We start from the raw sequence: 21411 nt of genomic DNA, 5'->3' as shown, positions 1-21411 counted from the left end.
AAAGGGAGCAAGAGCAACAGAAATTAAGAAGCTTCTTTAAAACTGGAAATCAGTTTGCACCAAAAAAAGAGCAGGAAAATAGGAGTGAGTGGCCAGACTTCAGTGTTAGACAAAGTCTAGACCCAGGAGAAAGAACATCAAACCTACACACTATGAGTGGAACTTTGTGGGGGTTGAAGAAAAGGATTATAAGCCAGAGGCTGGCTAATGCAGGAGGATCACTTGAACCCAAGCATTCAAGACCAGCCTGGTCAACATAGCGAGACCTTGTCTTGAAATAAACAGCCAGCACAGAAAGACAAACTTCACATGTTATCACTTATTTGTGGGAGCTGAAAATTAAATAATTGAACTTGTGGAGACAGAGAGTAGAAGGATAGTTACCAGAGGGTGGGAAGGGTACGTGGGGGTGAGGGGATAGCAAGGATGGTTACAAAAAAATACAAAGAATGAAAAAGATCTAGCATTTGCTAGCACAGCAGGAAGACAAATATAATTTAATTGTACATTTTAATTTAATTGTCAAATATAATTTAATTGTACATTTTAAAATAACTAAAAGAGCATAATTGGATTGTTTGTAACACAAAGGATAAATACTTGAGGTGATGGATACCCCGATGTGTTTATTACACATTGCACGCTTATATCAAAATATTTCATGTAACTCATAAGTACATACACCTACTATGTACCCACAAAAATTAAAAATTAAAAAAATTAATAAAAAGAAAAAAAGGGGGCTTGCGGGTTCACAAGAGATCATTTGGGAGAAGGCCTAGTTCAAAATGAACACTGAATGTTTGCAGATTGAATCAATAAAAGCATGAGTGACTGGCTAAGCTAGTGGGCCCATGGCAAGCCCAGGAAAGAGAAGACAGGGAGCGGACCACCAGAAGCTTATTCTTATGCTTCTCTAGTCTGTCAAATTTGGGTCAAAAAAAGAGAGGACACATCTAGGTACCTTAGGGCCCCTTTGTCCAGACCTGTGCATTGGAACAATAGGAGAATCAGCACCTCCCCACCTACATTTCACAATAAAGATCATAGGAGTTTTCTCAATTAATTGTTCACAGTCAGTTACAGTTGGACTGCTTGTTCTCCTCTTTCTCTCTTCCTTACAACTGCACTTGACTAGTCTTATTTTTTTTTCTTTAAAAAGCTCATATAAGCTCCTAGGCCTAAGATTTAAAAAGCTGAAACTCACTAAGGGGAAGAGAACTGTGAACATGTTGCATGATAACTTCCATATGAACTGGTAAAACTTCCCTAAACATGTAGTTATTATCATAGAAAGTATCATTGTTTCAGGGAGCATTTACTGAAAGGCTGTTACGTACATACCTCATGGTCGATGCAGGACAGGTGCTTGATCCTGAATGGTGGTGACAGTTCATGTAGACAGAGAGCACTGGGTGAAGAGTCAGGAAATATGAATTCCAGTCCTGGCTCAGACACTAAGTGGCTGTAGGAAAAGGCATTCCAAGCAGAGAATAACTTGTGAGCCATCACAGACTGACAAGAAAAAGCATGTGAGATCAAGAAACTATAAGCAGCACGGTGTTCAGTAGAATCGCTGGGCAGGAGTGGCTAATACACAGTGAGTGCTCAGTAAATAGTTGTTGAATGAATGAATGAGGGAGAGGAAGACACAGATCACAGAGGACCTCATGTTCATTCTATGCTAAGAAACCTGAATGTCTCAGCCGGGCATGGTGGCTCACACCTGTAATCCCAGCACTTTGGGAGGCCGAGGCAGGCGGATCACCTGAGGTCAGGAGTTTGAGAGCAGCCTGGACAACACGGTGAAACCCCACCTCTACTAAAAATACAAAAATTAGCCAGGCGTGGTGGCGGGCGCCTGTAATCCCAGCTACGCAAGAGGCTGAGGCTGGAGAATCGCTTGAACCCGGGAAGCAGAGGTTGTAGTGATCTGAGATCGCACCATTGCACTCCAGCCTGGGCAACAAGAGCAGAACTCTGTCTCAAAAAAAAAAAAAAAAGAAAAGAAAAGAAAAGAAACATGAATGTCTCTTGGAGGCAACAGAGAACCACTGAGGACAGAGGACTTCATTCAGACTTAGGTTGTAGCTAGGGGCTATGCTACATAAGGAGTTAATTTAGGAGAACAAGGAATTACACAGAAAGACCCATTAAGGCCGGTCGTGGTGGCTCATGCCTGTAATCCTAGCACTTTGGGAGGTGGAGGCAGGAGGATCACTTGGGGCCAGGAGTTCGAGACTAGCTTGACCAACATAGCAAAATCCCGTCTCTACTAAAAATACAACAAAAAATTAGCCGGGGGCGGAGGCACATGCCTGTAGTCCCAGCTACTCGGGAGGCTGAGGCAGGAGGATCACTTGAATGCGGGAGGCGGAGATGGAGGCAGAGGTTGTAGTGAGCTGAGGTAGCGCCACTGCACTCCAGCCTGAGCGACAGAGTGAGACTCCATCAAAAAGAAAAGAAAAGAAAGACCAGTGAAGAACCAATGATCAAAGAGAGGGAGAAGAGCAAATGGCTTGGAGAAACCAGACCTGAAACAGACAGCAAGCACTTGCTGGGTGATTAGATGAGGGAGGTAAGTGGAAGAAAAATTGAATCATGGGCTTTTAGGGTAATAAAGTTCTTGATAGTAACACTAGTTTATATAGAAAGCGCATAAAGTGCAAGTAACTGATAACTTCGGTTTGGAATGTTGAGTGGAATATCCAGGTGGAAATAAACCACAGCTAACATTTACTGAGCCTTTCCTATATGCCAAAACCTGTTTCAAGTCCCCCACAAATGTGAACTTGTGTAATCCTGCAACAGCCCAATGAGATAGATACCATTATTAGTGTCCCTTTTGTAGACAAGGAAAACAAGGTAGAGGGAGTTTAAGTAACTTCTCAAGGTCACACAGCTGGTAAGTGGCAGGGTCAGATTCAAACTCAGACAATGGACTCCAAATCCCACTTTCTGAACCTCCGTGTAAATGGATATTTGCCATATAGTGAGGGCACAAAGCCATCACTCTCTCTCTTCTTGGAGAAGTAAAAAACAAAAAATAATCAAATCAGAGATTTACATTTTTTAAGCACACGAAATGCAAGAATTCCAACCATCAGATTGTGAATGCCATTATTTTTGGTGCTGTAAAATATATTAATAGTTAAATCTAAATCTACATTTTAATATACGTATGGTCTCCAAAGCAGACAAGATGTAATGTGATTTTTTTATATGCACTTGTCAAGTCCTGCTTTATTTATTTATTTATTTATTTATTTATTTATTTATTTTTTGAGACACAGTCTTGCTCTGTCACCCAGGCTGGAGTGCAGTGGTGGAATCTTGGCTCACTGCAACCTCTGCCTCCTGGGCTCAAACCTCAGTCTCCCAAATAGCTGGGACCACAGATGCATGCCACCACATCAGCTATTTTTTTGTATTTTTAGTAGAGACGGGGTCTCACCATGTTGCCCAGGCTGATCTCAAACTCCTGAGCTCAAGTAATCCGCCAGCCTTGGCCTCCCAAAGTGCTGGGATTACAGGTATGAGCCACTGCGCCCGGCCCTAAATGATGCTTCATGTAATCTATTTAGAGTAAATTAAGTAGCATATGTCATTCGTTTAAGGAAAAGTTAAAGCTGGTATTTATATGCATTATAAGTATTATTACAGAACATATTAAGGCATACTTCAATATAATCTTTAAAAACATAATTCTCATAAGTTGATTTCTTTTTTTTTTTTTTTTGAGACAAAATTTCACTCTCTCGCCCAGTGAAGCGGCATGATCATAGCTCACTACAGCCTCAACCTCCTGGGCCTAAGCAATCCTCCTGCCTCAGGCACCTGAGTAGCTGGGACTATAGGTGTCCACCATCACGTCAGGCTAATTTAAAATTTTTTTTTTTTTTTTTCTGAGATGGAGTCTTGCTCTGTTGCCTAGGCTGGAGTACAGTGGTGAGATCTCAGCTCACTACAACCTCTGCCTCCCAGGTTCAAGTGATTCTCCTACCTCAGCCTCTTGAGTAGCTGGGACTACAGGCACCTGCCACCATATTTGGCTATTTTTTTTGTATTTTTAGTAGAGATGGGGTTTCACTATGTTGGCCAGGTTAGTCTCAAACTCCTGACCCCAGGTGATCTGCCCATCTCGGCCTCCCAAAGTGTTGGGAGTACAGGCATGAGCCACTGCGCCAGGCCTTAATTTTTTTTTTTTTTTTTTTTTGTAGAGATGAGGTCTCCCTATGTTGCCCAGGCTAGTCTTGAACTCCTGACCTCAACTAATTTCCCACCTTGGCCTCCCAAAGTGCTAGGGTTATAGAAATGAGCCTCTGCACCCAACATTAAGTTGATTTTTTAAAACCTAAAATCATTTCTTTATTTTCTAACTTCTTTGCAGAAATAACATAATGACTTTAGTTCCTTAGAGGGGGTCATAACATTTATTTATTACTGTAAAATAGATCTGAGTTTTGTTTTGTTTGTTTGTTTGTTTTTTGAGACAGAGTCTCACTCTGTTGCCCAGGCTGGAGTGCAGTGGCGTGATCTCGTCTCACTGCAAGCTCCGCCTCCCAAGTTCATGCCATTCTCATGCCTCAGCCTCCCAAGTAGCTGGGACTATAGGCACCCGCCACCATGCTCGGCTAATTTTTTGTATTTTTAGTAGAGACAGGGTTTCACCGTGTAATCCAGGATGGTCTCGAACTCCTGACCTCGTGATCCACCCGCCTTGGCCTCCCAAAGTGCTGGGATTACAGGCGTGAGCCACCACGCCCGGCCTAGATTTGAGTTTTAAAAGATCAGGAACTACTGCTTGGCACCGAGGTATAATTTCTGCCATTTTGAGACGTATTCCATAACCCAGTGATCCCCATGAACAACTACGACAAGAATAAATGTGCCTTTCCATTCCAGGGTTTGTGGTAGAGGGTTTAGCTTTGACTTGGACCCCTTACTGAGTGACTAACCATTACATACACAGAGCTTGTGACCTCATGGACATGCTCAGCTGGTGAGCTATTCTGCCAGGAGCTCAGTGCTATTTTCATTTGGCTTTAATCTTTCCTAGATCAAGACATAGCCTTCTTTGAAAAGCCAGGTTTAGTAAGATACACACATGACGTATTCTCAGAAATGAAAGAAAACACTTTTAGCTTCCTTCCCTGGTTACCAAAACTCTAGAACTTACTGTAACCTTAATAGCAGCCAAAAAAGAAGGTCTTTTCTCTTGATCCTTGGCTGACCCTTCTTCCACTTCCACGAATTTTCTCCCTCTTTCTGGCTATGGCATAAGTTTTGTTCCCCTTGAGATTCAGCCCTTAACAGAAATAATTCAGGCAGGGTAACAGAATGTTCTAGAGCACTCAGCCATGACTACTGAGCACTCAAAATATAGCTACAGTGACAGAGAAAGGAGATTGTAATTAATTTAAACTTTAATTTGAAAACTTAGACCAGATTTAGTTATTGAAGAACTTCTACATAATTTAGTTATCGGAGAACTTCTGCATATGTTTGGAATAACTTTGATATGTAAATCTACTTTTTCAACTGTAAATTTTGTGAAATCTAAATTTTATAAAATCTAATTTTATGAAATTTTATGAAATCTAAATACAGACCAAATATTTCCAATGAAAATTTAGTCTCCAAACCATATGTGCTATGTGTTACATCCACACCAGATTTCAAAGACTTAGCACAAAAAAAGTAACTGTCTCATTAATAATTTTTATATTGATTGCATGTTGAAATGATAATATTTTGGCTATATTGGGTTAAAGGAAATACATTATTAAAATTAATCTCACATGGTTCTTTTTACTTTTTAATGTGGCTATTAGAACATTTTAAATAATATATGTGGCTCACATTATTTCTATCAGATGGTGATGGTCTACAGCATGGGTGATAGTGTCACAGAGACTAAGCTCCCCCGACTTGCTGGCTGTGTGACTTTAAGCCATCTACTTAACCTCTTTTTTTATTTTATTTTATTTATTTTATTATTTTATTTTATTTTATTTTATTTTATTTTATTTTATTTTTGAGACAGAGTCTCACTCTGTTGCCCTGGTTAGAGTGCAGTGGCACAATCTTGGCTCACTGCAACCTCTGCCTCCCGAGTTCAAGCGATTCTCATGCCTCAGCCACTCGAGTAGCTGGGATTACAAGCATCTGCCTCTACGCCTGGCTAATTTTTGTATTTTTTAGTAGAGAGGGGGTTTTGCCATGTTGCCCAGACTGGTCTCGAACTCCTAGCCTCAGGTGATCCACACACCTAGGCCTCCCAAAGCACTGGGATTACAGGTGTCAGCCACCGTGCCTGGTCTACTTAACCTCTTTAAACTACTGTTTACTCATGTGTAAACTGAAGAAAATATTGGCCGGGTGTGGTGGCTCATGCCTGTAATCCCAACACTTTGGGAGGCCAAGGCAGGCGGATCATCTGAGGTTGGGGGTCTGAGACCAGCCTGACCAACATGGAGAAACCTCGTCTATACTAAAAACACAAAATTAGCTGGGCCAGGTGGCGCATGCCTGTAATCCTAGCTACTTGGGAGGATGAGGCAGGAGAATCACTTGAACCTGGGAGGTGGAGGTTGTGGTGAGCCGAGATTACACCATTGCACTCCAGCCTGGGTAACAAGAGCGAGACTCCATCTCAAAAAAAAAAAAAAAGAAAAGAAAATATTACAATATTTTGAATAGGCATACAGTGAATTTTACATGAGACAGTGAACATAAACTCACCATTGTACCTGATTTATAGTAAAATATTCTTCAAATATTCACTTTTATTATCATTGTTATTATTCTCTAACAATCATCCAGATGTTTAGCAAAAGAATGCCTCAAGGCCGGGCGCGGTGGCTCAAGCCTGTAATCCCAGCACTTTGGGAGGCCGAGATGGGCGGATCACGAGGTCAGGAGATCGAGACCATCCTGGCTAACACGGTGAAACCCCGTCTCTACTAAGAAATACAAAAAATAGCCGGGCGAGGTGGCAGCGCCTGTAGTCCCAGCTACTCGGGAGGCTGAGGCCGGAGAATGGCGTGAACCCGGGAGGCGGAGCTTGCAGTGAGCTGAGATCCGGCCACTGCACTCCAGCCTGGGCTACAGAGCAAGACTCCGTCTCAAAAAAAAAAAAAAAAAAAAAAATGCCTCAAAATAATTATTATGGGTTGCCTCTTGTATCTCAGGACTAGATAAAGTAACCTCATTTTCCAAAATGAAAAAAAAAAGGGGACTTGAGGTCAGATACAGGTTTTTCTCATATTTGTCAGTTTTTTAATATTTAAAATATCACATTTTTTTAGTTGATGAAATGTTTTTTTGGGGAGGTTAAAATAATGAAATTATTTAAAACCCAAACTTCCCTGAAAAATCTAGGGCATGAGGTTTACTCCTAAGAAAGAGTGAGTCTCAATGTCTCAAATAATCCAAACTCAACAATTCTTCTATTTAGGTTTAATTTTGGCCAGGTGCGGAGGTTCACACCTGTGATTCCAGCATTTGGGGAGGCTGAGACGGAAGGATTATTTGAACCCAGGAGTTCAAGACCAGCCTGGGCAACATAGTAAGACCCCATCTCTACTAAAAATAAAACATTAGCTGGGCATGGTGATGTATGCCTGTGGTCCCAGCTATTCAGGGGGCTGAGGTGGGAAAATGGCTTCAGCCTGGGGGTCATGCCACTGCACTCCAGCCTGAGTGACAGAGGGAGACCCTGTCTCAATAATAATAATTAGATTCAATTTGGAAGACAAAAGTTTCATTAATATCCACATTTTGGGGGGGGGCCGAATTAAAGAGACTTCTAAATAAATGGGCTGGATATACATTAGGGGCTTTTGCTTTGAGAAAAATGGAGAAGTACATTTCCCTATTCCTTCTGCAAAGTACAACTAAAAATCCTAGACCTTATATATAAAGGTGGAAAGAAGAATGCAGACTACTAGGTATCTCAGGACCCAAAGAATGACATGGCAGTGAATTCTCTGGGCTTCTTTATTGCCTCCTATATCCCAAACTGTGCTGGAGTTGGAGAAGGTAGATGCGCAGAATGCCAATGGATATAGACAAAGAAAGTCAAAAAAAAACCTGAAGTCTCTAGCCAAAGGACCAGGAAAAGAGAAGTCTAGCCAAACAGCAAGACAGAAAACTTTTCAATAATAACCACTCTACTGCAGCCAAACATCAAAGAAAAAACTTTGACTCCACCTCCATCCATGCCAGCAAAGGTGAAGGAGGGAGTCTGGACTGCCACTTCTGTTAATGGGGCACCCTTCCCCTTCTCCACTGGGATGGTGTCACAGGAGCTCTAGTGGAGATAAGAAGACTTTTTCCAGTGCTCAAAAGTAACAAGGCCACTCCAGTGCTTGTGGTATCAGTGGAGGCAACATGGGGAGCCAGAATTCTCACCCACATCTGGCACTAATGAGGAGCCCTTTCTGTCCTGAGGATGCTGAGCGGGGAACCTGGATTTCTACCGCACCTGGCATTAATAAAGAGGTGATTCCCTCATCCCCAGCCAGAGTAGTATTAGAGGAAGCCAGCTAAAACAGAAGGCTTAAATAAGATCCAGAGTCCCATAACACAATACCCAAATGTCCAGGTTTTGATCAAAAAAAATCATTCATCGTAGTAAGAACAAGAAAATTCTTAACTTATTTAAAAATATAACCAATAGGTGCCAACAGTGACATCACAGAGACATTAGAATTATCTAACAAATATTTGTAAACAGCTATTATAAATATGTTTCAATTAGCTATAATAACCATATTTAAACAAATGAAAAAAATAGAAAGTCTCAGCAAAGAAATAGAAGATTTAAAGAATCAAATGGAAATTTGGAACTGAAAAGTACAACAATAAAAGTTAAAAACTCAGTGGACGAGCTCAACAGCAGAATGGAAGAGACAATAGAAATAAACAGTGAACTTGAAGATAGATAACCAGAAATTATCCAGTCTGAACAACAGAAAGAAAATAGATACCCCACCTCCCAAAAATTAATAAAGCAATAGGGATCTATAGATTATTTTAAAATCTAACATTAATATCATTGGAGTCCCAGAAGAAAAGAAAGAGGATGGAGCTGAAAAAGTATTTGAAGAAATAATGGCTAAATATCTCAAGTCTGGCAAAAGATGTAAATCTAGAGATTTAAGAAGCTCAATGCACCTCAACAGGAAAAACCAAATGAAATCCATTCCAAGACACATCATAGTCAAACTTGAGAAAACTAAAGACAAAGAAAAAATTATTAAATTAAGTCTCATCCATGGTTTGTGACCAAAAAAATAAAAAAAAGTATTGAAAGCAGTAAAACAGAAATAACACCTTACACATAGGAGAAAACAATTCTAATGACAACAGGTTTCTCATCAGAAATCATGGAAGCCCAAAGGAAGTGGCACAGTGTTTGTCAAGTGCTGGAAGGAAAGAACTATCAATCCAGAATTCTATATCCAGAGAAAATATCTTCAGGAATAAAGGGAAAATTTAGACATTCTCAGATGTAAGAAAACTAAGAGAATTTGTCACCATCAGACATAAGCTAAAAGAAGGGCTAGGCCAGGCGCAGTGGCTCATGCTTGTAATCCCAGCACTTTGGGAGGCCGAGGTGGGCAGATCACGAGGTCAGGAGTTCGAGACCAGCCTGGAACATAGTGAAACCCCGTCTCTACTAAAAATACAAAAAAAAATAGCCAGGTGTGGTGGCACACGTCTGTAGTCCCAGCTACTCAGGAGGCTGAGGTGAGAGAACCGCTTGAACCCAGGAGGCAGAGGTTGCAGTGAGCTGAGACCATGCCATTGTACTCCAGCCTAGGTGACAGAGTAAGACTCCGTCACAAAAAAAAAAAAAAAAAAAAAAAATGATAAAAGCAGTAATCTTGGAACATCAGGAAGAAACAGCAAAATTATGAGAAAAATAATGTATTTTTCTTCTCCACTTAAGTTTTCCAGATTTTTTTAAATAGCTAAAGCAAACATAATAGTGATGTGGTTATAAATGCATATAGATGGACTATTTAAAAGTTATAGGCTGGGTGTGGTGGCTCACGCCTGTAATACCAGCACTTTGTGATACCGGGGCAGATGGATCGCTTGAGCCCAAGAATTCAAGACCAGCCTAGGCAACATGGCAAAACCCCATCTTTATTAAAAACAAAAAAATTAGCCAGACACCGTGAGTCACATCTGTAATCCCAGCTACTGAGAGGCTAAGGCAGGAGGATCACCTGAGCCTCGGGAGGTAGAGGCTGCAGTAAGCCATGATTGCACCACTGCACTTCAGCCTAGGTGACAGAGTGATACCCTGTCTCACAAAAAAAAAAAAAAAAAAAAAAAAAAAAACTTATAAATATAGAGAGTAAAAAGACATAAGGAGAAGTAAGGTTTCTATGCTTCACTGAAACTGCCAAAATCTCAATACCAGTAGACTGTGATAAGTTATACATGTATAACCATGTATAACCACTAAAAATACTATGCAAAGATATACTTAAATGCACTAAGTTTTTTTTGTTTGTTTTTTTGTTTTGTTTTTGTTTCTTTGAGACAGAGTCTCGCACTGTCGCCCAGGCTGGAGTGCAGTGGCGCAATCTCGGCTCACTGCAAGCTCCACCTCCCAGGTTCATGCCATTCTCCTGCCTCAGCCTCCCGAGTAACTGGGACTGCAGGCACCCGCCACCACACCCGGCTAATTTTTTTTTTTTTTTTTTTTTTTTTTTTTTGTATTTTTAGTAGAGACGGGGTTTCACCGTGTTAGCCAGGATGGTCTCGAACTCCTGACTTTGTGATCCACCCACCTTGGCCTTCCAAAATGCTGGGATTACAGGTGTGAGCCACCGTGCCCAGCCTAAATGCACTAAGTTTTAATCACCCATAGGAAGTTAGAAAAAAAAAACAGAAACATAAAACTGAGAGAAAACAAAAGATATAGAAAACAAAAAATAAAATGTCAGGCACAAGTCCTACCACATCAATAATTATATCAAATGTAAACGACCTAACACACCAATTAAAAGACAGAGATTCACAAAGTAGATGAAAAAACATGACCCAACTATACATGTGTCTACAAGAAATTCCAATCATAATTAGATAGGTAGATTCAAAGTAAACAAATAGAAAAAATATATCTCATCTAAACATTAATCAATAGAAAGCAGGAGTTGCCATATTAATATTAAACAAAGTAGACCACTGAGTAAAGAAAATTACCAGAGATGGGGCAAAACATTCCATAATGATAAAAGGGTTAGTCCATCCAGAAGACATAGCTTCCTAAATGTGTGTGCAACAAACAACAGAGCTGCAAAATGTGAAACACAAACTGATAGAATTGAAAGAATAAATAGACAAATCCACACTAATACTCATAAACTTCAATGCCTTCTCTCAACAACTGATAGAACAAGTAGACAGAAAATTGGCAGGGATGTAGGAGAACTTGGGAATACTTTTTTTGTTTGTTTCCTTGAGACAGGGTCTCACTCTGTCACCCAGGCTAGAGTGCAGTGGCATGATCACAGCTCTCTGCAGCCTTGATCTCTCAGGTTCAAGTGCTCCTCCCACCTCATCCTCCCTTGTAGCTGGAACTACAGGCACCTGCCACCACACCTGGCTAATTTATGTTATCTTATTTTTTGTAGAGATAGGGGCCTCACTATGTTGTCCAGGCTGGCCTCAAACTGCTGGGCTCAAGCAATCCTCCTGCCTTGGCCTCCCCCAGTGCTGGGATTAAAGGTGTGAGCCACTGCTTCCAGCCTAATAATACTATTAACCAATAGGACCGAATCTACATTTATAGACTATTCCACCCAACAATAGCAGAAAACACATTATTTTCAAGCGCCCATGGAACACATCCCAAAATAGACTATATCTTGGGCCATAAAACCAACTTCAACAAATTTAGAAGACTTAAGGTTGGGCGTGGTTGCTCACGCCTGTAATCCCAGCACTTTGGGAGGCCAAGGGGAGTGCAGATCACTTAAACTCAGGAGTTTGAGACCAGCCTGGCCAACATGGTGAAACCCTGTCTCCACTAAAATATAAAAATTAACCAGGCATGGTGGTGGGTCCCTGTAGTCCCAGCTACTCAGGAGGCTAAGACAGAAGAATCACTTGAACCTGGGAGGCAGAAGTTGTAGTGAACCAAGATCGAGCCACTGCACTCCAGCCTGGGCGACAAAGAGAGACTCTATCTCAAAAAAAAAAAAAAAAAAAAAAAAAAGGTATAAATAAAACAGCCATATTTAAGAAAATATTGTTGCAAGTTGGGTTTCCAGGGAAACAGACTCAGAGATGGAGGCTTACACCCAGGAGGTTTATTGGAAAGTGATCTTGGGATCAACACCTGTGGGGATACCAAAGTTGTTGATTAAGGCAGAGGGAGAAGTTGGGCGGCAACACAGTCACAGCAAGGTCCTCTGCCCATCTCCTGGGGAGCCCTCGAGCTAGGATGGCCTTACAGAAATATCCCAAAATAAAGCAAGGGGGCTGAACCTTTAGACCTCGCATCATGATGTGAAGGGAAATGACCTTGGACAGGTGGCTTCTCATCACTAGGGTTGTAGGAGAGCAGGAGGAGACAGGTGTGAGTTGTTAGCCAATCAGACTGCCAGTTTCAGCCCTGAAGTGGGAGATCTGGGCAGCACACCCAGTGCTTATTCTAAGTGTGAATCACCTACTCATTCACTCTTACTAGGGAAACCTTTATGTAGACACAATAGACAGTAAGGCTACCTTCTAAAGAAAGAGCAGGCTGTTAGAAAAAGATAATCATAGCTATAGAACTTTTTCTTACCAGAGGTAAGATGGCTTGTCACCACCAAGGTAATGCAGCATCTTATGCTCAGCACAAGACTGATCCCAGCTTCCTTGTCCCATGTAAAGGCCGCCCAGCAGTGAACCTCATGCCAGTGACCCACTCTTCTCTCTGCCCCTTGCCAGCACTGACAGTATCTTACCAAACGCCAGTGACTGACACATGAAATGCATTCCATCCCAGAGAGCCTCCTGCATGTTACTTTTTTCATGAATGGACAGGGAGAAAACTTTTATGTGGAAATCGTTATGACAGAAAAATGGTCTATGGCTGAGTGAATACTTTCAGCAGAGCTCAAAGGTCAAACCTTCAGTCTGATCATACAGTTTTCATGCTTGCTGCCTGCTGGAGATTCCCCAGAAGAATTTTCCAATAGAAGAAAGAAAGAAAAATCATTAGAACCAGAAAGAATGTCCGCCTGTCATACTCAATGTTAAAAAATCATGTGACTCAGCTGGGCACGGTGGCTCATGCCTGTAATCCCAGCACTTTGGGAGGCCGAGGTGGGTGGATCGCCTGAGGTCAGGAGTTCGAGACCAGCCTGACCAACACAGTAAAACCCTGCCTCTACTAAAAATACAAATATTAGCCAGATGTGGTGGCAGGTGTCTGTAATCCCAGCTACTCGGGAAGCTGAGGCAGGAGAATTGCTTGAACCTGGGAGACAGAGGTTGCAGAGAGTTGAGATTGTGCCATTGCACTCACTCCAGCCTGGGTGGCAAGACCGAAACACAGTCTCAAAAAAAAAAAAAAAAAAAGTGACTCTTTAAAACAAGGAAACTCATCCTTTTGCCCACTTATGGTATGATCATTTAAAATAACATTTTTTAAAATGTATAGTATAAACTTGGGGGAGGGTGTGGGGAGAAAGAAGGAAGCCTTTCTTCTCAGCACTTTCCAAAAGCAGACAGATGAAATATAGACCTAGCACTAGGATAATGACTTCAGATGAAGTCCTGTGAAAGCAAGTTGTGTCTGTCTCTCTGCCTGTCTGATGTGACATCAGTGGTCAAATCCTGGAAATAATGGCTAGAGGGCAAAATCTATTTTAGGTGTTCTCTCAATCCCCTTAGCCTTGCCAATCCACTTGTCCCAGGTTTATCAAATCCATGCTAGAACCTAGCCATACTGCTAAGTCTAAATCTCCAGGAAATAAAACATTTGAAAAAGAAAAGGCCGGGCGCGGTGGCTCAAGCCTGTAATCCCAGCACTTTGGGAGGCCGAGACGGGCGGATCACGAGGTCAGAAGATCGAGACCATCCTGGCTAACACGGTGAAACCCCGTCTCTACTAAAAAATACAAAAAACTAGCCGGGCGAGGTGGCGGGCGCCTGTAGTCCCAGCTACTCGGGAGGCTGAGGCAGGAGAATGGCGTGAACCCGGGAGGCGGAGCTTGCAGTGAGCTGAGATCCGGCCACTGCACTCCAGCCTGGGCGACAGAGCAAGACTCCGTCTCAAAAAAAAAAAAAAAAAAGAAAAAGAAAAGACCGGGCCAGGCCCAGTGGCTCACGCCTGTAATCCCAACACTTTGGGAGGCCGAGGCAGACAGATCACCTAAAGTCAGGAGTTCGAGACCAGCCTGGCCAACATGGTGAAACCGTCTCTACTAAAAATACAAAATTAGCCGGGCGTGGTGGTAGGTACCTGTAATCTCAGCTACTCAGGAGGCTGAAGCAGAAGAATCGCTTGAACCCAGGAGGCGGAGGTTGCAGTGAGCTGAGATCGCGCCATTGCACTCCAGCCTGGGCAAAAAGAGTGAAACTCCATCTCAAAAATAAATAAAAGACTTAAATACAGATGAAACACAAAGGTAGGGGCAGTAAACCTACTTAGCAAATAATCAAGGTTAAGCATTTCCTTTTCCCTTTGGTATGAGTGCAATAATCTTGTCCTCAGTCTAGGGCTCTTCTTGTATTTCCAATCAATTCCTTCCAGGGACCCCGCCTAATCCTTTGTACATGGTCCCAGTTGTCTGCCTTCCTGAGGTAAACACATCCCTAAAACATTCTGTGTGAAGATGTTCACAGTACAAATAATACTTTTCCACTGACTTTAATTCCGATTTCCTAGTATTTTTATCATGGTTTCTAATCTATCTCTTGGCTACAACAAGTGAGTCATTTGTAAAGTGAAGAATTTATTTTAAAGTGAGCAATCATACCACCCATTTTCTGTTTTCATCCAGAGAGGCATCTAAAAATGACTTTCCCCTTGCAGTCCCATCTGAAACCTACACTCACCTCTTTGCCCGAAGCTTCCAGCCTCAACTATGCTAAGGTCTCTCTCTGCCTGGCTTAGAGCCCCACCCTGGCTGTGATAGTTTTCTAGAGATGCCCAACCAAGTATCACAGAGTTGCGAAAGAACAGGAATTTATTCTTCCGCAGGTCTGGAAGCCAGAAGTCCAAGATCAAGGTGTCAGCAGGGTTGGTGTCTTCTAGGGCCTCTCTCCTCAGCTTGTAGATGGTTTTCTCTCTGTACCTGTCTATACCCACATTTCTTCTTGTAAGGTCATATTGGATTAGGGCCCACCCATAATTTAATTTTAACCACTTCTTTAAAGACCCTATTTCCAAATACAGTCACATTCTGGGGCCCCCTGCCTTAAGGGACAACATCCACCACATATGCTAAAAGGAAGCATTAACTTCGAAAGAAATGGAATTACACTTCTTTGTGCCAATTGCCATAAGAAGCAAGGCAGAAAGACCAAGAGAAGCGTGTCTTCATTTTCTCAACTCTCTACTCCACCGTCTACGTCCTTGATTTAAATGATTTCATGACACACGTAGGAACAGATCCTTTGGGCAAATCAGCAGCTAAGCCAACATCACCTTAAGCAAAATGTTAGACATGAAAATGTCACATTACATAGAAAACAGGGTTAAGAGATCACAGCTACAATAAGAAGACTGTGTGTATTTTTTTTTCTCTTACATTGTTTGTGTAACTAGGATTCCTGTACATAATTTCTTTGTATGTATATATACCCATATATTATATATAACATTTATTGAGATCCAGCCATGTGCCAGGTACTGCTTTAAAAGCATTATGTGTACTAGCTCACTTAATCCTCATGATAGCCCCATGAGGTAGCTTGCTACTTTTATGATCCCCATTTTACGGACAAGGTGCTGCAGCACAGAAGTTAAGCCACTGCCCAAGGACTCGCAGCTGGTAAGTGTTGGAGGTGAGATTTGACCCTGGAAGTCTGGCTTTGGTATCTTATGCATCGCAGTTAGCAGTCTACTGCTTATTTTGATCAAGTATTTTCTATTTCTAATATGCAATTAACATATAAAACACTGTTAGTTCCATTGAAAAACCCACTGCAGGCATTTCAGAAGGGGCTGCAAACCCCTTTGAGCAGGCTCCCATCAGGCTACCTCTCCTGGGTGGTCAGCAGCTGCTTTGCTCCTCTGTGAACTTTTTCCTAAAGAGCAAAGTGGCCTCAAGAAGACCTCTAGCCTCAAGAAGCTCCCCACTCTTGTACTGGCAACTGGCAATACAGTGTACAAATGTCCACTGCTTCAACTGGTCCTAGACAACCTGGGAACAAATGCATCCCCACAAGGAAATATTAGAGTTGGGGACCAGGTGAAATCAGTCAGACCTTCAGGACCCTCCATATATACTTTCCTTATTTAGCACATACTCAGTACTAAGAACTTGTTTAAGTTATTTACACATATTAGCTCACTTTAGCCTAGAAGAAGCCTACAAGAAGATACTAATGTTCATCATTAAGAACAATGTATATAAAAATGTAAACTGCAAAATGGGTTAAAAATCTTAAGCTTTAATAAGCTGGAGTTAAAAGAGAAATTGAATTCAATCACACTATCCTTACTCAAGTTCGAAACCATATATATTTTCAAAAATTATTTTGTGTAGAAATGTGGCCTCACTGTTACCCAGGCTAGTTTGGAACTCCTGGGCTCAAACAATTTTCCCATCCCAGCCTCCCAAAGTGCTGGGATTACAGGCACAAGCCACCTCAGCCAGTCCAAAAATATTTTTCTTAAATCATACTCTCACCAAAATGTTTTGTCTCACTCCACTTCCAAAGTGACTCATGGAAGCCATGAAAACCAGAACCAATAATAGTAATGGGATTAAAAACAAACAGAATTTATTAAATACCTACTGTGTCCCAAAATGGCATGTGTTTTTCTTCTTCTTTTTTTTTTTTTTTTTTTTTTTTTTTTGTAGAAATGGGGGTCTCACTATCTTTGCCCAGGTTGGTCTGGAACTCTTGGTCTCAAGCAATCATCCGGCCTCAGCCTCCCAATGCACTGGGATTACAAGCATGTGCCGTCCAAAGGTGTTTCCTGGACTCACACTGCTTTGATGTCTCAGGTCTGCATCTACAAACTACTGGATGTTGAGAAAGTCCTGTAACTTTCCCATGCCTCAGTTTCCTCATCTGTAAGTGGGATGACAAACGTACCTATCTTGTAGGGTTGTTGTGAGGATGAACTGAGGTGGCATATGTAAAACACTCAGTAAAACACCTAGCATGTTGTAAGAATGTAGAAGTGCGTGCGGCTATCATCAAAATCTCACAACCTTGGTAATACACATTTTTACATCTGAAGAAAACATCTGAGGCTTAGACCTAAACTTGCCCCAGGTAACTCACTAGAATGTGGCTGGAGCGGGGGACGGTGGTGAAAGTTCCAACCTAGGTGTGGCGGATTCGACAGCCCGCGGTCTGAACCAGCGCCTAGTGACCTTTACCCCGAGAGCGGAAGAAAGGCAAACAGGCGGAAACCCACAGCCAAAGCCACTGCACTGCGCATGATCCGTGGCAACCCTCCTTCCCTGACCTTTGCCCACTGGAAAAGCCAATCCCAAGGAAGCCTGGGGTAAGGGGGCGGAGACTTGTGGTTGGCAGAGCAACAGAAAAGGGTCAAACTCACCTGGAGTTAGGGCGGGGTTGTTTGTCACGAAGGAATCATTGCTGAATGACACCACAGTGGAGAACCAGAGCCCCGGGCTTTTGTAAACAAACAGCTCTGGTCACTGCTGGATTCAAAGTGTACCGCCAGGGCCGGGCGCGGTGGCTCATGCCTGTAATCCCAGCACTTTCGGAGGCTGAGGCGGGCGGATCACGAGGTCAGGAGATCGAGACCATCCTGGCCAAAATGGTGAAACCCCGTCTCTACTAAAAATAGAAAAATTAGCTGGGCGTGATGGCGGGCGCCTGTAATTCCAGCTACTTAGGAGGCTGAGGCAGGAGAATCACTTGAACCCGGGAGTCGGAGGTTACAGTGAGCCAAGATCGTGCCACTGCACTCCAGCCTGGCGACAGAGCAAGACTCCGTCTGAAAAAAAAAAAAAAAAAAATTGCACCACCGGACCCATCTGCCTCAGCAAGCAATGCTGGTCAGCGCTCTCGGGCAAACAAACTACCTCCGGCATCCGGGAACTTACCCTCCAGGCGGAAGGAAAGAATGCGGGAACAGAGACCTGTCTTGGGAGAAGCTCCTTAGGAGATGAAGGAGCACCGAATGATGCCTGACGTTTTTACGACTCCTCTTTGACGTGTGTGTCCCATCTCTTTTCAGAAGAATTAGCCATGTTTTGTGAATTCCAGGTGCCATCTTCAAAAATACCCTTGGATTCTAGCCAGTCACCAAAATGGCAGAGACAGCCACCTGAGACCAATTAGAACATCCACACCAGTGGAAGAGAGCTCCAGTGGTAAATTTCCTAGAGGTACAACGATTGATTTCATGATGTATTGTTCCATAAGGTGACTTTAAAACAGGACAAGGCCAGGCGCAGTGGCTCACGCCTGTAATTCCAGCACTTTAGGAGGCCGAGGCGGTGGATCATGAGGTCAGGAGATCGAGACCATCCTGGCTAACACGGTGAAACCCCGTCTTTACTAAAAAATACAAAAAATTAGCCGGACGTGGTGGCGGGCGCCTGTAGTCCCAGCTACTCGGGAGACTGAGGCAGGAGAATGGCGTGAACCCGGGAGGCGGCGCTTGCAGTGAGCTGAGATCGCGCCACTGCCCTCCAGCCTGGGTGACACAGCGAGACTCCATCTCAAAAAAAAAAAAAAAAAAAAGGACAAAAGTCATGAGTCGTATCTTTATTTCATCTTGTCGTTAATATTATATCAGGTAATTTTCTTGAAAAAATAAGCACTTTTACAAATTTGTATGCATTCATAAGTACTTCATTGTAACTTTAATAGTAAATAAATTTTGGGTTTATTAGGATGTAGGAGAGAAAACCCTACAAACAGAAATAAAACAATTGTGATTAATCATTCTTTCATTAATCCCTGGGAGAAGCAGAGTGGGCTTACTGTGGGCTGAGGCCCACTAAGAAGGACCTGGATTCACATCCTAGCTTTGTCCCTTGTATGTAGCCTTGGGCAGGTCTCATAAGCTGCATGCAAAATGAAGATAATAATATCTACTTCTGAGAGCTGTTTTCAGAGGATGAAAGTGCATGACAAGTGCCTTATCTTACACATGGCCCAGTCTTGGCTCAAAAATGTTACTTTTCTTTCTTGAATATCCCCACTTCCTCTTGAACAGCTGCCTCCAAGGCAGTTAGTTGCTCGTCTTTCTTCCTAATCCCCATATAATTTGTTCTGAGCAGAACAAATTTTATCCCGGTAGCTTAGAACAGTGGCCAGCCCACAGCAGGTACTTGGTAAGTGTCTGTTCATCTGGCCTTGGTTGTGCTATAATTTATGTGCTGGCTGAGAGCTCCCAGGGATAGAAACTGCGTCAGCTAGCATCTAGCATAGTACCTAGTACATAGTGCCTACTACACAGGCTACGCTCAGTAACATAGTTGTGTTACTACGCATTGCACTTCTCATTTTTGCAAGGTACACAAACATATCTGTCTTCAGCAGCCAGGCAGGAGAATTAAGATAAAAGCGATAAAGTCTATGACAAACTAGAGGCATTCCCATTCAACTAAACAAAAAACACTTTTCTGGCCAAACACAACAATCTGTCCACAGGATTTACCCCTGTACGATAAAACTGCCACCATAAATAAAGCTTTGTAATTAACAAGCTCTTTTTTTTTTTTTTTTTGGCAGGGTGTCAATCTGTCTCCCAGGCTGGAAGGCAGGAGTGAAGTGACATGTGGTTCACGGTAGCTTCAACCTCCTGGGCTCAAGTGATCCTCTCATCTCAGCCTCCCAAGTAGCTGGGACCACAATCACATGCCACCATGCTAGGCTATGTTTTTTATTTTTTGTAGAGATGAGGTCTTGCCATGTTACCCAGGCTGGTCTTGAACTCCTGGCCTCAAGCGATCCTCCCACTCCAGCCTCCCAAAGTATTGGGATTATAGGTGTGAGCCACCATGCCCAGCCCACAATTACTTTCTTATACGATCTTGGCTCAATGCAACCTCTGCCCCAGGTTCAAGCGATTCTCCTGCCTCAGCCTCCCGAGTAGCTGGGATTACAGGCGCCTGCCTCCATGCCTAGCTAATTTTTTTTTTTTTTTTTTTTTTTTTTAGTACAGACAGGGTTTCACCATGTTGGCCAGGCTGGTCATTTAATACTTGGGCAATTTTCTGAAGAAAGCATTTTTGAGTTCATTTCATAGGCATCTGATAGAGAAACTGAGGCTCAAATACAGTGATTTGTCCAAATCAAACTAAGTGAGTTAATAGCCAGCCAGGGATTTGCATTCATGTCTTTTAACATCGACCCAGGACTCCCGCTTCTCTTTATACCATAAGCTGTTCTTTATGTGCCACTGTTTTTCTCCTTTATAGTTTTTCTTTTTTTTTTTTTTTTTTTTTTTTTTTTTTGAGACGGAGTCTGGCTCTGTCGCCCGGGCTGGAGTGCAGTGGCCGGATCTCAGCTCACTGCAAGCTCCGCCCCCCGGGTTTACGCCATTCTCCTGCCTCAGCCTCCCGAGTAGCTGGGACTACAGGCGCCCGCCGCCTCGCCCGGCTAGTTTTTTTTTTGTATTTTTTAGTAGAGACGGGGTTTCACCGTGTTCGCCAGGATGGTCTCGATCTCCTGACCTAGTGACCCGCCCGTCTCGGCCTCCCAAAGTGCTGGGATTACAGGCTTGAGCCACCGCGCCCGGCCTCTCCTTTATAGTTTTTCTAGGACAAAAACCAAGCTCCATCAGAAGGTTAAACCTGTGTCAGGTTTACAGTCCAATGACCGCCATGGGTCATAATCCATCTAGAGCTATGAGACAGGTGCCTTTAGAAACAATGCCTTCTTTGCAACCAGAGGAGCGTGTTTTCCTCGAGTCATCAGCATAGGGAGTCTTGTTGGCAGCAAGGTATGATGAGCATGATGAGTGGGCTGATAGGAAGAACTCTGCACCCAAATGGCAAATGAGGAAGCAGGCTCCTTGTATCAACGTGAAGAATCTTTAAAGGAACTTGAGTTTGTAAAGACAGCAAGAAAAACAAGATAGAGTCTCTTAGCAACTAGAGGAAGCAAGCATCTCATTTCTGTAGGCCGGTGTTGTCCAACAGAAACAAAATGTGAGCTACATATAACTTTAAATTTTCTAAATAGTAACACTAAAAAAGTAAAAAGAAACAAAAGAAATTAATTTTAATA

At 42.6% G+C, this 21411-nt stretch overlaps 1 long non-coding RNA gene across 1 annotated transcript in view; it reads right to left on the bottom strand.

Moving 5' to 3' along the window:
• LOC105483710 (uncharacterized) overlaps window positions 1-18336 on the bottom strand; it is a 33688-nt gene extending 15352 nt beyond the window's left edge. Inside the window, exons 1-2 of the long non-coding RNA XR_988509.2 lie at window positions 17479-18336; window positions 1345-1465 (exon numbers count right to left, since the gene is read on the bottom strand). This is a non-coding gene — a long non-coding RNA (uncharacterized lncRNA). The remainder of the gene's footprint in view (window positions 1-1344; window positions 1466-17478) is intronic.
• Window positions 18337-21411: the final 3075 nt, after the last annotated feature.

Source organism: Macaca nemestrina, chromosome 10 (assembly GCF_043159975.1).
Source record: "Macaca nemestrina isolate mMacNem1 chromosome 10, mMacNem.hap1, whole genome shotgun sequence".
NCBI lineage: Eukaryota > Metazoa > Chordata > Mammalia > Primates > Cercopithecidae > Macaca > Macaca nemestrina.
Note: the sequence above shows the minus strand (reverse complement) of the source record. Positions and strands in the feature narration are given on the sequence as shown.